This window comes from Lagopus leucura, unplaced genomic scaffold (genome assembly GCF_019238085.1).
Source record: "Lagopus leucura isolate 7727_CA_CO unplaced genomic scaffold, USGS_WTPT01 Super-Scaffold_100001, whole genome shotgun sequence".
NCBI classification, from domain to species: domain Eukaryota; kingdom Metazoa; phylum Chordata; class Aves; order Galliformes; family Phasianidae; genus Lagopus; species Lagopus leucura.
In genome coordinates this window covers 12,474,651-12,492,737 of record NW_024962262.1, presented here as the reverse complement: position 1 = coordinate 12,492,737, position 18,087 = coordinate 12,474,651, and the positions used below count along the sequence as shown (strand labels likewise).

At 39.3% G+C, this 18,087-nt stretch overlaps 1 long non-coding RNA gene across 1 annotated transcript; it reads left to right on the top strand.

The window, feature by feature from the left end:
• The first annotated feature begins 4,728 nt into the window (after positions 1–4,728).
• Positions 4,729–5,458, top strand: LOC122178430. The gene is made up of 3 exons (XR_006178322.1): positions 4,729–4,779; positions 4,861–4,990; positions 5,369–5,458. It is a non-coding gene; the product is annotated as an uncharacterized LOC122178430 (long non-coding RNA).
• The last annotated feature ends 12,629 nt before the right edge of the window (positions 5,459–18,087 follow it).

Genomic DNA, 18,087 nt, shown 5'->3' with positions numbered 1-18,087 from the left:
AGTAACACAATTTTATGTATTGTATGTATGTAACAGTACTTAATTTTATGTATTAAAAAACACATATACGTTTGAAAAGACAACGTTACAGACAAGTCAGCTCCTAACCCATTCTCTCCTCTTATGGCACTCTTCCTCCACAGAAACATTTGGTTTCTGTTGGCTTCAGTTATGATTTAAAATAATGAATTAGAGATTGAGAAATGTGACCTTGGTTCGGGAAAGCCTTTAGAAATGTTCTTCAGCAAGTTTTGAGTTGTTCTTCTCTTTTGACCTGAGTGCTCCCAACAAAATATGTAAGACCGTATTCTAGGGTGGATTCATCTAATAAGTAAAAAAAATTCTTTGGTGTTTGGAGGGAGAGATGTGAGATTTATGCATCATGAAGATCTTTAATTATGTATATGAAGTGAAAAACATTCAGTAGGCAAGAGAAACTAAGGTAAGGTTAGTCAGGACATTGTGTATGAAGCCATGAATGGGAGCTCTTGGCATAGCAAGGATAATACAAAATTATAAATGCATTTAATAGAAGTGAACTGCTCCTTGGCATGCTGTGATGCCTTCCTGCCTCTGCAACAAGCATGCTGAATGGGAATGCAATCTTTCTGAAGAAGCAGAGACTTTCAATTTGCTACAGCAGAAAAGAGGCTGAAGGATGACAATTCAAACAGTATGTGATGTGTCCATTGAAGAGGCCTATTTATTCTGTTTAGTCCCTGGTCAGGAGACTGGGTGCTGCTGGAGGATCTGAAAATCCCTTGTTATGTTGATTCAGTCTTTGCTCAGTGTGATCTTTCTGAAGTTTCAAAAAATCCAGCCTGAGCTGGATTTTCTCCTGAGCTTTAAACATATCTTTCTCCATGTGTTTCGATGGTACTGTCAGGAATGAAAGGTGTATGATAGAAGCAAACATCAAGCTTTGGTAGATGGCTACAATAGAGAGTAAATATACTCTGCTTTTCTTTCATTATATCTTCATATCTCAAGCTTCTGTGGTCTATTTTATTTGTACTTGTGTTTCAGATGCAAAACCGTTATTCCAAACAATTGACAAAGCTTCATTTTCCCATTTTGAGCCCTATTTCTGATTTCCCCAAGGAGAATAAAACTGGGGTATTCCAGAGACTTTTGGCTTTAGTCATCTAAACCATCAGAACTTATGAACACTTGTTCAAGTCTGATTGCTATTCATCAATCTTAAAATCCTAACATAGTCTGCACAAGCTCTGTTTTAGACACATTAATTGGCTGGGATAAACTCTAAATCTACACTTGGTACCTTGATTAGATACAGCCAATTCAGCTGAGCTTGTCCTACACTCATTAAAATCTCAAATATCACAGCAAGTATCTTATTTTTCATTCTAACATTGAGTTCCAGTTTTGGACTAGTCTAGGAAACCTTTCAAATCAAAAAGATATTTTCTACTTCCTTTTTTTTATTTTTTTATTTTTTTTTTTTTTGTTCAGAGTCATACAAGAAGTTGACAAGTTGACAAAAGTCATCACATAAGCATCTGCCTTAATAGCTTTCTTCAGCTTCACCTCATTAGACCTCTGTTACTGTCTGAATTATCTTCTATTGCATTGAAGTGCAACTTCTTTCTCTGTCATTGGATATTTTGCATTGCATTCAAAAATAATAGTTCCCCAAATATATCCTCCAGCTCTCCTTGCTCTAGTTCACATACCTCACCCTGTCACAGAGCAGCTAAAATGCTTGCAACTACTGTTCTGTCCTTTTCACTTAGCTCTTTGTCTGCTCCATTATTTCATGGCTCAGCTGCCTTTTGTCACTCAGCTAGCAGCATATTTCTGCAATCAGTGGGCATCTAACTTCATTTACCATTATGCTGGGTAATTGCCAGTTTCATTTCTATGTCCACTTAAAAAAAGTCTGGAAAAAATGTCATAAAAATAGAGCATGTAACAAATCAGATATCTGTGTTTATTCCCTCTACCATATTCCCCAGAGGACAAGAGTCTCCTGTGAAATCATTGAGAGACTCTTGCCACAGGCTAACACCTGAATCTCACTCTGATTTTCCCTGCTGCGAATGATTTGAGTTACACTTCATATAGAATTTTTTTACAACACAAGGAAACTTTACCATGTTACTGATCTTTTCAATAACGTGGCCTTTTTTTCCTGGACTTTTCAGCAATGGTGAGAAAAGAATAGCACACCTAGGCTTTGTTATCACTCTCTACAACGATCTGAGAGGAGGTTGTGGCAAGGTGGGAGCTGGCCTCTTCATCCAGGTAACAGTGATAGGAAGAGAAGGAATAGCCTCAACCTGTGCCAGGGGATGTTCAGGTTGAATATTAGGAAAAAAAATTGTCTCAGAAAGAGCAGTGAGGCACAGGCACAGGCTGCTCAGGGAGATGGTGCAGTCACTGTCCCTGGAGATGCTCAAGAACTGTGTGGATGTGGCACCGAGAGACATGGTGTAGTGCAGTCACAGACATGGTTTGATGGTTGGAATAGATGATCCTAGTAATTTTTCCAGTCTTAATGATTTAGGATTCATTGAACTATTGCATGTTAACACAAGCTGCATTTTCCTAAAACCTTTGCTAACACCGAAATCTCTAGCTGTAGGTTCTGTGCTACCCAATCTTTCTGCCATTTTTCTCATGAGTGACTATAAATAGATGTTATCTTCTTTAGATTCCTCACTTCTCATTGCTGCTGCAGCATTTTATCATCTAGTCCATTGTCAGCAAATTAAGTCTATTGCTCTCAGGAGTTCTTACTTATTTCATGTTATCAGATTTGATTACAGTACTCCCTCTGCTAGCTATATATGCATCAGTAAAATATTCAGGGATCATTTCTGCATAGAGACAAACAAAAACAGCAGTAGGCTGAAAAATTCAGAGAGTAACTTGGACTAGACAAGACATCTGGTTTCATGTCTATGCAGTGTTTGTAGCTTCTTAGGGTGGCAATGTTTGAAGACAATGGGTGGCATCAGTGCGTCACAGCATCTCCAAAGCAAGCAGCTAGGAAGGTTATTGCTCAGAGGTAAATCCAATACTATGGAAGGTGTGCTGCTGTCCAGTGCAAAGGATATGTAATAATATATTATGACAGTTACAGTTAAATTTATGTGGTTCAAAGTGTTACAAATACAGTTGTTCACCACAATCCTCTGCTGATGAGCGATTAAGGTTAGATATTAGAAAAGCCTCTTCTCAGAAAGAGTGACAATACTTTGTAACAGGCTGCCCAAGGAGGTGGTGGAGCCATGTAGATGTAGCACTGAGAGACATGGTTAGTGGGCACCATGGGGATGGGCTGTGGCTGGGCTAGATGATCTTAGTGATCTTTTCCAATGTTAATGATTCTATGATTCTATGGTTCTAGAATTTCTTACCAGTAGCTGGGGTAAAGGGAGTGGAACATGTCTGGTCCTCCAAGCAGCCTCTGTTGAGACTGGAGTTAATGCTGCATGGGCTGCTCTGTTACTTTGCAGCAATCCAGATCTCAAGTTCTCTTGCATGCTGGCACCTGGCAACATTACATTTAACATAGCTTGGACAAGGTGAAAAGCAAAAACCCACAACATGAATGTGGTAGTGTTTTATTCCCCGTGGAAATCTGCAGCCATCAAAATAACAACTATTTGTGTCATTCCAACAATTGGAGTGTTTCCTGCTGTATCATTGCATCAGTGCTTAAAATGGATCACTCTACAAATCCAGCTGAAGTGTCGGCATGTTAGCGTTGTTGAAAGTACAGGTTTTCAGTGTGACAGAAGAACAGTCACAGATAGCAGTCCCACTGCTGACCCCCTGCACACTCACATCTGTGTGTGTGATTTTTCTGGAGGTTCAGTGTCATACTCCAGATCATATCTGGAAATTATGTAAAGCACCATATCTCTGCTGACCCACCTTGTTGTTCCCAATTCTGTATTTACTTAAGTGTTACTGCCTGCATGGTATTTTACACCTGTCCTAATTAAATTGCATCCTTTTTCTCTCACAGACCACTTTCTCAATTTGCCAAGTTTATTTTGGATTCTGAGTTTTTCTCACAGTCTCTCACAATTTGCTTTATAGGCCAAGTTAATATCCATATTCCCTCTTCCACCACACAAGCAGTACTAAAAGACACAAAACACAGCACCGTCAATCTTCAGAAACCTCTTCCTTTATGAAAACGAACAGTCAACATTTTCATTTTTAGCAAGGTTATCTATACAGTATAATACTAATGTTTCCTTAGCTCTTTATGTACATTGGTTTGAAATAGTTTTCTCTGACTAATCTGCATTGACAGTTACTCACTCCTGCCTTAGCAGTTTATAGACAGTTTCATTTTAGCTCGTTATGTTCCAGTGTTTTTCCAAGAAATGAACTAAGCTGGGAGACTTTTGATTGCTGGTTTGTTGTTGATTATGTTATTGTTTGTTTTTATTTTATTTAAAAATAAAACTTTTGAAGGTTGGTGGCCCTGCTTGGGCAGGGAGTTGGAACGGGATGACCCTTGGGGTCCCTTCCAACCCAAGCCATTCTATAATTCAGCTCCTTGCCCCCTTTTTTTCATGATAGGAACTTCATAATGTTCTTTTCCAGTCTTCTGGTCTGTTTCCCATATTCCAGATGTCTTGGATAATGGCTTGATTGAAGTACTGCTTCAAAGTCTTTGCCAAGATAACCCAAAGTTCATCAGACCTACTTCTCTGGAAAACATCTTCCTCTGCCAGCTATGCCCAAGGCTGTCCCTTTCTTAAAAGGAAACTGCCACAAAAGCATCACAGTATGATGGTAAGTAAGAGTAACTCTTGAAGTTACTCAGTAACTCAGGAACTCTTGAAAGCTGTCAGGATGTCTTCATTTTCCCAAAAGGTGTTTAGGAGAGACACTCGGAGGACAGAACAAGACAATCTGGGTTGAAGCCATAATAATGAGAGAGCCACAGCTGTGTATGAAGGGCTCTTGGCCATGCTGAAGAGAACTGGCAATTTGGGGTGAGAAAGTAAGTACTTCACTACCCTGAAAATGCAGGTAAGACAAAGGTATAAGGAGGCATATATATTTGGACATAGGATTAAAACTCAGCAGGTGACTTCATTTCCAGGAGGAGGTGATTGGTCCCTGTTCATTGCACGGAAATTGTACTAAATGACTTTTAAACTCAAATAACTCTGTGATTCTATGAAAACATTAAACACTGAATCCTAAGCCTTTTAAAACAAAGATCACAAGACCAAGGGAAAACATTGCATTTAGGGTTGGACAAAGATTTAAATCCTAATGAATTTTACTCTGCAATCATTTTGTCTATTGTTTGAATGAGTGGGAAAGCGATGCCATTTGGCTGTGAGTGCAACTGATGTTAATCTCAATTTTTCAGGTTAGTTGAAGAGCTGAAAAAATCAATTGGTTGCACCACTCCTGTCCTGAAGCCTTGGAAAATTACTCTCTAGAGACAACAGCTATAGGAGTTATGATGCAGAACACCATCATGGATATTTAAATCAGAACAAACTGAAATTTACATCATTTTTAAGTATGTCATTAGACTTTTGTTTTGAACTGAGCCTAAACACACTTTCTGAAACCTTAATGAATGTGGTTTGACCTTCCACATGCTTTTTTTCCTTTTTTTTTTTTTTTTTTTTGTTCTTGCACTGTTAAGTATAATTACCTTTAATGCCAACAACATCAAATAATAAGCAGTTTTCTTGTTGTAGCTGAGAACTCTAAGTCATGTTCCTATGACTGTGCTGCTGGAAAATTTGCATTGCTTTAGACTTCATTCACCTTATTTGAATGCAAAGTCACCAGAATGCTGTGGCCTTTCATGAGGGGATTCAGCTCTTCCTCTGAGTCACAAGATATCTGAGTTTGACTATTAGGACTCAGGAAATGACTAGCTGCTTACCTCATACCTTGCCTAATAGGGAGATGCAAGTGATGAGTGAGAAGGTTGGTGAGACTGTTTTTTGGTTTGTGGTTGTTTTTTTTCCAGTAATATCTCATTAGTGAATGGAATTAGTTAAGATACTATTTGGTTTAAACTTCTTTTTTTCATCATCCAGCTAAGAACTGAGCTGAATCTCAATTAAAAACAGTTTCTTCAGGATAAGTGTCAGTCTGGGCATGGAGTTGACTGTTTATTTCTGGGCAAGTCATAAAATCAGAGAATCACAGAGTTAGAGACTCATTAAGCTTGGTAAAGACTACTAAGATCGTCTAGTCCAACCACCAACACCATGATATCACTAAACTGTGTCCCTCATTGCCACATCTACACGTTTCTTGAACACCTCCACTTTCTTCAACATCTTGTTTAGGCTTTGTTTTCTTCATGAACAAGATACAGTCAAGATGAGAGGTCTTCTCTTTTCATTCCCCTTCACCCAGAAATGTGCCAATTTGTTATACACACTTTTATTTCAGCCCAACTGTTTTCCCTCAGTTTTCTCAGAGGTACTCTGAACATCCATACTGTTAACATAAAGCAAAGCTCACAGGCATTCTGTGTGCTTTAATGTTTCTTGTAAAATACATAAAAGTAAAAAGAAACAAATGTTGTAATGACTCAGTAGCTTCTACATTTTATAGAGTGAGAAAAATGATCTGAGTCTCCCTACTCAAAGTATTGTTCCTCATGTATGTCCACAGAAACAACAAATGAAAGGTTGGTAGTTCATATGTGTAAGTGCTCTGCATTTTCCCTTAGCAGGAACTTTGAATAGCCAGGAATGTCTTTTTAGACTTTATCAGCCAACTGCTTTTGAGGGACAGGTTTTTAATGCAGAAAGATCCTTCTGAGTTTGCTTCTATTAATTTTACATAAGGTATTTTTGTTAGTCAGAATTAGATAGCACCAGTTATTTATGAATAACCCATGAAGGAATGCATGAGTCAATACGAGATACTTTCCCAGTCCCTGGTGCTGGGTATTCACAAATCAAGAATGGCATCTGTGCAGAACAATCACCAACAGAGATATTTCTGTAGTATGCCTGCACAAGCTTGGAATTAATTCCCTTTCAACTATATGAGTTGCTTTTCCCAAAACATGTTTCTCCCATCCTTCACCTACTGGGAATAAATGATTATCATGGCAGATCTTTTTAGCTGCGCATTTTGAGTGACCTCTGTTCCTTTCTACCCCTTCATTTCACTGTTCCAATGACTGTTCTCAAAACAAGAAACATCTGGCGTATATTGTGATGCAGAATTACAAAGCAACCATGGCAAAATCCTTTCCATGCACAGGGTATTCTGAGCTCAGCCAGTTCTGTGTGGTGTGATGCACAGAAAATCAGGCTCTTTGAAACCCTTTCTCCAGTGCAGTCCTGTTAATTCAACTTTAGATATGGGCACAATATAGGAAGGCCTGAATAAAAAATGAATTACAACACAGTGAAGGAAAAGGTGTGTTAATTTGAGGAAGTGATTGTAACCACATGATGTATATGCACGCAGGCATGTATGTGTGCACTCACATTTCCTCACATGTGCACTGTTTCAGATTATTCTGTTAGAAATTAAGCAGAAACAAAGCAATAATATCTGTGGTCAATTCACTGCTGAATTTGGGTTGCTTCAACAGATATGCAGAGAGAGAATGCACAGGGAACTCAGGTATGCTGAAATAGAGATACTGGGCAAAAATTCCTCATGACTCTGAATCACGCTAAGAACTTGTGCAAACAGCATTTTTTTTCTTAGCATTGGATTGCAAAGGTAAATTACCTGGGAAAGGCCAGGTAAATTTTCTTACTCTATCCACTGCACTACCAAAGACAACAGGGAAGAAAAGAATCACATCACCCCCTTACAGATATCTGATATCTGAGTGTGCTGTAAGTCCTAAAATCTCAAGAAAAGAATTGGTTTCTGATGTATTTGCCAGAGCACATCACTAAAGCATTCAGCCACCAGGCTGTTAAGTTTGCCCTTAGCAAATTAGTTCCTACAGCACAAACATCTATATCTTAATCGCGTTCAATTTTTTTGGAGTATAGTAAAGAACAAGAATGCTGACTCATAATTTAGCAGAAGCTTTCCACAACTGGTAAAACATCAGGTGTCATTAGAAAGCAGCTTAAATACATTCCGAATATGGCTTTGGGCCCTGGAATGCATCCAGTCTCAATTGGTTCATGTAGGCAGTAAAATGTGACAGTGATTTGTTATGAATTGACATTTAAATTGCAAAGCAGTTATTGCCGTGATTAGGAAGTCTAGCTTTAGAACATATTTCATTAATCAGTAGATATAATCATTAAAAAAAAAAAACATAAACACAGGCTTAATTGACTTTAACAGGATCACTACCAAAATTTAAGTTAAAAAAAGTTACACTTTCTCTGAATAACAGAATAAAGCTCATTAATATAGCCACTTCATAGGAATTCTTGGATAACTGCACATTTTACTACAAAAAGCATACTGCCCATAACCAGCCCCTTCACTTGGCATCCATATGTACGCCTTAGACCTTTGCAGGTTTCTTTCAGTATTTCTGCAGTGTACACTGGGAACATGAGTACTCACATGGAAATTTACAGACTTTGAGCTGATCCCCTGCGTAGATTTGAAGTTCATACACAGCCAAGAGCAAGCTGTACACTGATGGTTCAACAAGTTGATGGGTATAACCATAGCAGTGAATCCTAAGCTCATGGGAGAGGATTCAAAGCTAAGAATTAAAACCTTAAATTTTTCAACTCAAATAAATTAATCTCAGGCACACTGGTCCTTTGGGGAGAGGGTTGAGCAAGACTGTTCACTTCGTATAAATAAGCAGCTTAATTTAGGCACAGAATTTTATACAAACAAAATCATAATCCCTTCAGTAGAAAGTCTAGCTTTTCTCTGTGCAGAAGAATTACTAGACAAATTGTTGACTACTGTTGTTATTTTACTTGCTTAGCAACATTAGACTCTCAGCCTTCTCTTGGAATTGAATTGTTTTTCTTTTCTCATTTTGCAATGGTTTAGCTGTCAGTCCTGATGAGCTTTCCTTCCAGAATGAGGCAGCTCCACTGGTGTCAATACACAAGGCATATATTAGACAACCTGTTTACCCCAAAATTGTTCTTTCTGTTTGTAAACTGGCTATATATTCTCTAACCGAATTCAAGTCTGAATTCCTAAAAGACTAAACCGTAGAGTCACGAAATCCAAAAATAACTTAATTTGGGAGGGACCTCTGGGAGTTGTTGTTCAAAACAGACTCAATTCTGCAGTTATAGCAGACAGCCCAGGACTTTGTCCTGTCCATTTTTTTAGCATCCTCAAGGATGGAGATCTGACAACACAATTCTTGCAGTTCCTTGTGTTGGACTGTGAATATGAAGCCACACTCACAAGAGAAACAGTTCTAACTGCATTTGATATAAGTCATAGAGTAAAAATTTCAGCCAAAGAAACAGTCAGGAGAATAATAACTTTCTGACTGAAGCAAAGTTTCCTAGATTTTTAGGACCAGAGGGATATCTCAGATCATCTAGCCCAAACTACTGAGTAACTTAGCCTGGAATGTCTTCAGACAGGATGGAAATTTATCTTTGATACACATGTCTAGTAGCCAATTTCTGCTGGACTCTGAGACCACTTGTGAGAGCAAGCTTAGTATGTTCTATCACAAAGGACAGTTCTAGGTAATATCCGACAACTATTTCCAGCTTACACAATCACTTGCAGAGATGCCATCATTTTTGTTTCACAAGGGCTCTCCATTCTGAGCAATTGTTTCCTGCTAAATTTTAGCCCCTGTTGATTGGTTACAAGTTGTTATTCAAACTCAGTTGCAGCAGAAGGATTACGTGTGTGATTAAACACTGTGAGATTGGCTTTTTGTACTGCAACTGTAAATCAGGATGCAGGAGCAGGCTGTGCCTGCATTAGAATAAGATAACTGAGGAATTTCCAAATCTCAGCAGGTGCTGTTGTCAGGAAGATTTTCAGAAAAGATCTAATTCTTTGTAGTTGCTGGGTAGCTGACGTAAGGAGCCTGTTAACATCTTATTTTAGTTCCTGCTGTGTTGAAAGATGTAGCTTTCTTCTCAAATAACGTTTCTTCCCCACATGGGCCAAAGCACATCTGCCATGGATCATGTAGTGATAAGGCACCTTCTTCTGCCTCCACAGGGCTGACTTGCTGTTAAGGTAGGGAGAAGCTCAAACTGTTTCATGATTACACGTCTGTGCTGCCCCCAAATGGCTCAAGACATCGGTTCAACACTTGCCTTGGAGACTGAAAAATAGTCCAAAAATGAATTTACCTCACTGTAAGGGGCTGATCTTTCTCTGTCTGATGCACTGAGGGACAAAGCCTTAACATCATATACCGATGTTCTGAGGGGAAGGGATATGCAATAACTTTGCAAAGTTCATATGGTACACATCTCTTCAACATCTTTATCAGTGACACAGATGATGGCATCGAGTACACCCTCAGCAAGTTCATGGATGACATCAAGCTGAGCAGTGCAGTCGATACATTGGAGGGAAGGGAAGCCATCCAGAGGGACCTGGACAGCTGGAGAAGTGGGCCCATGAAAACCTAGTGAGGTTCAACATGGACAAGTGCAGAGTGTTGCACTTGGGCCAGGGCAATCCTTTCCCAGCTTTCTTGACACTTGCAAATGATCCCAAGGTATTTGGTCACACTGTTCATCTGGTGTCTTTGTCCTTCACAGAGTTGTAGAATCACCAAGGTTGGAAAAGTCCTCTAAGATCACCCAATCCAACCATCCATGTTTCACCAATATTTCCCACTAAACCATGTCCCTCAGTACAACATGTAATCGCCCTGTAAGTTGGGCACCTAGCTGCATTTTGTCCTTGGCTGTATCTGTAGGTCCTGGAGAGTTACGGCTCTGGGTTTTCAACATATTCCAAACTCAAACATCAATGAGTATGAGGTGCTTAGCTCCTTTGGATACCACTGGGAATGCTGACAAACCATTTTCTGATTTCCAGTTGATGAAGCTTGCTACACAGACAGAAATCCTGAACTTTGACTGGTGCAAATGGGTCTCCAACATACAATAAGGGCTTGTTTCTCTGCTACACCAGTTTGCATGTACAGCCCATTCAACAATGCTCAGTTCTCTCTGTGGGCTTTCCATTACCCAGCCATGAATGAGTTCGTCATTCTGCAGTCCCATAATCCTACTTGAAGTAAAGAACTGCTGAGCAGTATCCAGGACAGTCTTTATAAATGCTCCTGGTTTGGAATGATCTATCAGATACACTGCCATTGGCATGTTTTCCTTACATAGCTTTCTAGTTCAAATCTAACCAGTATCTGCTTTTCTATTCAGTGATGGTATATTTTTTGGTAGTGTTGGTGTGAAGCCAAGCACCATTATGATACTGGATTCTTACAACTCTTCACTCATTTAGGAGTCATATTATGGCACAAAGTAACTTCAAATGTGGACAAAGAGACTCCTGCTTGAAGGAGATTCCTGGATATTCATTTCCCTTACAACTAGGAATGGGACAGGTGTGGGAACATGCTGCATTTCAGATTAATGTGTTCTAATTGCAGCTATGCAAGGGCAAACCTCATGTCTGAAGTTTCCTGATTTCCTGATTTTCAGATTAACAAAGCAGTTCATTATGAAAGAAGCCTTCGTGTCTTTGTATGAGGCTGGAACATTATGCAGTGTAAGAAGAAAGGTTTTCAGTACTGGTTATTTCCTTTTAGGCCTCTGAGGACAGATTTTGTGCCTACAAAGGGGGCTTCACTCTCAACAGTACCAAAGACTGTGATGATGGAAGTTATGCGGTTTCAGAAAAGGTAAGCATGTATTTTAATATAGTTTGCCTGGAAATTTTTCTACCAAGTGAGCTTCAAGATCCTGCCTTTTTGTAGGTTCACTAGAATCATCAACACTTTCACTTCTTGGGAAATATAGATATGTTGGCAGTTGCTTTTAACATCAAAGTAATATTCTGAATTCTGTGGCTTTTTTTTCAGAGTGCACTATTTCCACATGTTTTTTCTTTTATGCGTAGAAGTGCATAGTTTCAACAGCTTCTTTCAAGCCTGTGTCAATCCTATCTTATCTAGATGTACATTTTATGCTGTAGTAAAATCCATGAAGACTGCAGTTCAGACATCTTAGTCTCCTGTTTTTTCTGAAGCTTTCAGATCATCTTTAAACCAGATAATTTATGAGATTTAGCTAGTGCTTTGCTGCTGCACTCAGATAATGCTTTGTCCTGCAGGATGAAGTCCAACTCAAGAGAGTCTTGGAGATAATGGAAGCAACCGGTCATTAACTCTGAAAGGCACTGCAGAGTCTCATGCAAATTCACATAAACATGGAATGAGTGAATTGATTCAGTAAGCCAGAATGAGTGGGTTTGGTTTTACCTTTAAAAAAAAAAAAAAAATCTGATATTTTAAAATACTTTTTACCTCCCAAATCAAACTTAAACAACAGATAAAATTTGTTATTAAGTTCTACGCTGAAAAATATCACTATCTATAAAATAAAACAGAAGCATTCTGAATGTCATTATTCTTTTATGTAAGAAAAAATGGTGTAATTGCACATGTTCATGGAAATAACTCAAAGAGCAGCAGGATGCAAATGCTGCATAGTCAAGTTTTTTTTTGGAAGCACACTACTTACCTTACTGAAAGAAAAATAAATCTTCTTTTAATATGATTTTTATTATCATTCAAACAGATCTAGTATGCTCCTTTCCCAATCTTTCTGAAAATTTGTAAGAGCTGCTGAAACTTCACACTGAGCATGAGCTGACCGAATTGCTCTTTTATGATAGTGAGAAGACTTTCTGACTGCAAGATGACATTAACCTGTCTTTATTAGTAGACCTTGTCAACTCGAAGCAGAGCACAATGGTAGTTACAAGGAACAAAAAGCTCTCTGCTGGTTATTATCTTGTGTATTTTTCAGAGGAGGAAGTTTTCTGGATGATGATTTTCTTGAACTGCATTGCGATTAGGAACTGATTTTAAACTTTATGTAAGGAAGCATCAGGTTGAATATTAGGAAACATTTCCTCTCAGAAAGAGTGGTGAGGCACTGGTACCAGCTGCCAATGGATGTGGTGGAGTCAGCCTGTCTGGAGGTGTTCAAGTACTGTAGAGATGTGGCACTAAGGGACGTGGTTAGTGAGCATGGTGGGTATGGACTGATGGTTGGACTAGGTGATCTCAGTGGTCTTTCCCACTTTAATGATTCTGTGATCCTATGATTCTATGTCTTTTCAATAACTGACTCAGTATTGTGTATGAGATCACAGAACCATAGAATGGCCTGAGTTGAAAAGGCCCATAATGATCATCCAGTTTCAACCCCCTGCTGTGTGCAGGGTCACCAACCAGCAGACCAGGCTGCCCAGAGCCACATCCAGCCTGGCCTTGAATGCCTCCAGGGATGGGGCATCCACAGCCTCCTTGGGCAACCTGTTCCAGTGCATCACCACCGTCTGTGTGAAAAACTTCCTCCTAATATCTAACCTAAACCTCCCCTGGTTTAGGGAGGTTTTAAATTAGGGAGGTATTAAATATCTCAGTTTAAAACCATTCCCCCTTGTCCTATCACAATCCACCCTTGTAAACAGTATGTTTATACTGATGTATAAACTGAGATGTATGGCTATTGTTCTTGTCTCTGTTCCAAGGAGAGTTCATCAACCTAAAAATAAAATGCTCTGGAAAACTGTGGTATGCCAGGAAAAAATGAGAGCAAGAAGAAAATGAACAAGAAATACCAGAGGAAAATGACATCCTATTTTAGCCAAGGATATTATAAAGCCTGATTTTTACCACCCAGTAAAATAATTCAGTCACATCTGTGTTGACTGAGTCCTTTTCTCTAAGGAGATATCTTAGAATCAAACAACAGTAGAATCATCGTGTTTGGAAAAGGCCATCACCTAGTGCAACCTTTCTGCATAGAATCAGAAGAAAGCAGAGAGTAAAAAGAGATGTGCCAGTAATAGTGAAAGTTGAGCCACTCACTAGTAAGGGCCCAGAGCTTTCTCATAGGCATAGAAAAAACACATAAGATGCAAAAATAGTGTCAGAGAAAAACAAAGCCTAGAACGTGAGAGAGAAGATGTTTGTACATGTGCTGAGCAGAGAACAGATGGAGGCACCAGAGGTCAGCTGAGCTGGAAAGCAGTGGCTGCCTGATGTGAGAACACCCATCACTTATTTCTCAGGTCTTTGATTCAGAACACCTATTCTCTACCTTAGATATATTTGTATGTTCTCACAGGGGAGATTCTTTGATCTGGCTGAATACAAGAAAAATATTTTTTCCTTTTTTTTTTTTTTTTTTGCCTTGAGATTTCTCTGAAAAAGTGAGTTCTTAATGCATCAATGCAATGCTCTGTCAGCACTTTATTTTCATTGCTGAGCACAGGATCTACCAGAAAAATACATAGCTTCATGAAGCCAGAAAATATGGACAGCAAGAGACTTGTCTTGACTATATGGTTATTCCTTACATGTTCTCTCTAGAAAATAGTTTTGATTCAAGTTTGCAACTTCCTGGAAGGAATTAGAAAAAAGAAATGTGCAAAAATACAACACAGACATCTAGGTGGGAAAAAAGCTAATGGTGTAGACCCTGTGAGTGCAATACTTGGAGAAAATCAATGAATATTTGTCAACAGTTACTCAAGAGTATCTCCTAAGAAGTTTATCAAAGCAAGACAGTCCAGGCTTTACAAACATACATGTATGTAAGTTGAGTTATCACTCTCCAATGTGTTAAATCAAGTATATGCATTGCTTCTGTTACCTACCTCGCACTCGTTGAAAGAGGAGTGCAACCTATGCATACTTCTCCCTGAATCAACTTTGGAAGCAATTAAATGGCTGAATGATATCTGTACCACTAGTGAATGCACTTGTTTTTGTGCTGATATCCTTGTTCACCAGAGCACATTCTGAGTACCTGTATGAGTTTCTATGACAAGGAAATAGCTCTGGTTGAAAATGCTAACTACTGAAAATGTCATCATCTAGCTTGACTTCTGTAAGCACTTCACATTTGGAAAACAACTGGCTTCCAAACCATTTAGTTGTTCAGTTGAGGTGAGGCAGCATCAAAAAAGGTGGATGTGCATTCTGACACCTGTCAATCACAAGGGGCCCATCTGGGCCCTGTGCTATTTATTCCTATTCAGTAAAGAAATACTGCATAGGAGACAGCTGGCAAGCTGCAGAGAACATTTTCTCCTCCCCTCATTTTCAAGATTTTGCCTGCAAAATCAGGATCTAGCCATAAGGACCCAGTTTATCTCTCATGTGATAGCACAAAGTTGCAAAGACAGGTCTATCATAACTATGGAAACTCGTGTCACATGTGTTTGGATGGAGCTAGAACAAAGTGGCATCTAACAAAGAGGCATATACTGTAGCTGGCAATGGTAACTGGCAGTTGAAGATGTATCTCATTTTGTGCTTTTTCTCTGGATGTCTCTGTCATGTTGAACTGTTGGAGCAAGTCTAGAGGAGAGTCACAAAGATGATCAAAGGCTGGAGTACCTATCCTATGAAGAAAAGTTGAAGGAGTAGAGCTTGTTTATCTTGGAGAAGAAAAGGCTCCAGGGAGATCTCATTGTGGCCTTCCAGAAGTGGAGAGGAGCTTATAAAGCAGAAGGGAGACTGACTTTTTACATGGTCTGATAGTGATAGGACAAGGACGAATGGCTTAAACTGAAAGAGAGGAAATGCAGGTTAGAGGTTAGGAAGAAATTATTTACTCAGAGAGTGGTGAGGCACTGGCACCAGCTGCACGGAGAAACTGTGGGTGCCACATCCCTGGAGGCATTAGAGGCCAGGTTGGATGGTGTGCTGGGCAACCTGAGCTGCTGGGTGGCATCCCTTCCCATGGCAGAGAGTTGGAACTACATGATCTTCAAGGTCCCTTACAACCTAAGCCTTTTTATGATTCTATATATTATTCAATGCTGTCCCTACCATCAGAATGGAGAGCAGAGGGAGTGTGGTGCCCAACTCCACTCAATCCTCTGGACTGAGGAAAAACATGATATAATAGAGAGGTCCTAGAGATTATTATGAACAACAGATGGTAGTTTGTATGTAGTGTTTTCTCTACAGAAGGACACCTTAAACACACAGTAATCACTGGGCTTTGATTCCCAGGTCACGTATTTAAGATGTGATCCACATGCCATGGTGCTTATCTGAAGAGGGAAGTTCTTACATATAGAAAGGTGGCCTGAACAAGTCTCCAGGCTGCCAGACTTTTTGTCCTTATCGCTGAGGGCAGAATGTGATCTACACAGTAAGTTTGCTTGTGGACTTACAAACTGGAATGTGGGAAAACAGACTGTGCGAGAAGATTCATGGGAATGTTCTAATTGTTCCAGGACTGCAAAGTGAAACCACATAGGAGCTGGAGTCCTGTCACTGCTGTGCCCATCTCCCTTCCCTTCCCTTCCCTTCCCTTCCCTTCCCTTCCCTTCCCTTCCCTTCCCTTCCCTTCCCCTTTCTTTCTTTCTCTCTCTCTCTTTCTCTCTCTCTTTCTTTCTCTTCCTTTCTTCCTTTTTGCCATCCTTTCTTCCTTTCTTTCTTTTCTTCCTTCCTTCCTTTCCTTTCTTTCTTCTACTTCCTCTCTTCTTTCCTTCCTTTCTTTCTTCTACTTCCTCTCTTCTTTCCTTCCTTTTTCTGTACCTACTTCTTCCTCTTCCAAGACAACCTCATTTTCTACTTCCTAAGAAGGACTCTAGGATCTTCCCAAACAATTTCCAAGTTGTATAAAAACTAACACAACACATGAGTAACATCTCTGATCCAGAACTGACCTATAAAATACCTTTGAAGACTGTGAATTCCTACAGGGTAACACAGGTGTCCAGGGCAATCACCAGTGTGAAATGAAAATCACAATTCTGAATTCCAACCTGATGTTTCTGCTTCACTTCTGTCCTTGCAAGTATAGTTGGGTTTAAGCATAGACTTCAAAGTTATTGTTCTTTATTCTTTCTTTGGTACAGCAACACTCATATTCAGAAGAAAACAAGGCAAAAGAACAGCTGGTGTAACACAGCTTGGTGACAGGCACAGTTCAGCAGTATTCTGATGGTGAGCCCCTGCGCACTGGGAAGAACAGGTCCAACTGCCAGCAGTATGTCCCAGTCCTGCAGGCCCTCAGCAGACACCAAGAAGCACTCCATGAGCAAAAAGGTGCTTTGTTTTTCCATCTCACAACTCATTTAAACTGCAAAAGCACAAACAGGCTTAAATTTTGTTATTGCTTTTGACATCAGCAGATGTCTTGTGGGCAGTAACTGTCTCCTTAATATTCCCTTAAAGCAGTTCTGTGCTATAGTGTACTATAGAAAAAGGTAATTTTAACAGAGGAAGTCTTGTTCCTTCACAGAATAATTCCCTACCCTGTATCACGTTGATGTTTAATAACAGAGCATATTTGGGGCATTTCAAAAAATTATTTCATTAAAATAGTAACCTAGTCATCAGTTGTGACAACATTTATGGGAGGGGATAATATAAAGATAATATAAAGAAAGTATACATTTTAAGCCACTCTATAAACCAAGTGAAATTACAAAATTTTAAACATGTAAAAAAAAAAAAAGAAGAAGAAGAAAAAAGTAGAACAGTATGCACTATTCAAATTCAGCCCTACCTCAGGTGCAAAATGAGGCAGTGCTAACCATAAACACTGCCACTCATTTTTAGGGAGAATGTGGAATTTTCTGGTTAAATTCAACTTCCACGCTCTCACCTGATTACCATCTGTTACACAACAGGAAGGATGATGTATGCAGGCTGCTACACTTTATGCTTTAAATGGACACTCAATTCACAGCTCCCATTTGGCACAAGGAAGCAGATTCCAGCCACCATCAAGCACGAAAATCCACTTGAAATGTTTGATTCAAATGTTTCATTTGATCTTTTCACCAAAAGCTCTGTGCACTTAGAAAGATGAGGGATACACGCTATGTTAGAGTTGACTGAGAAAAGACAATCATTCAGTGCTCTGGGGATAAGCGTAACTTTTAATTATGCTTTATGTTTCATATGGATGTTAGGAATGTCATGATAAGACTCTCTACCTCATT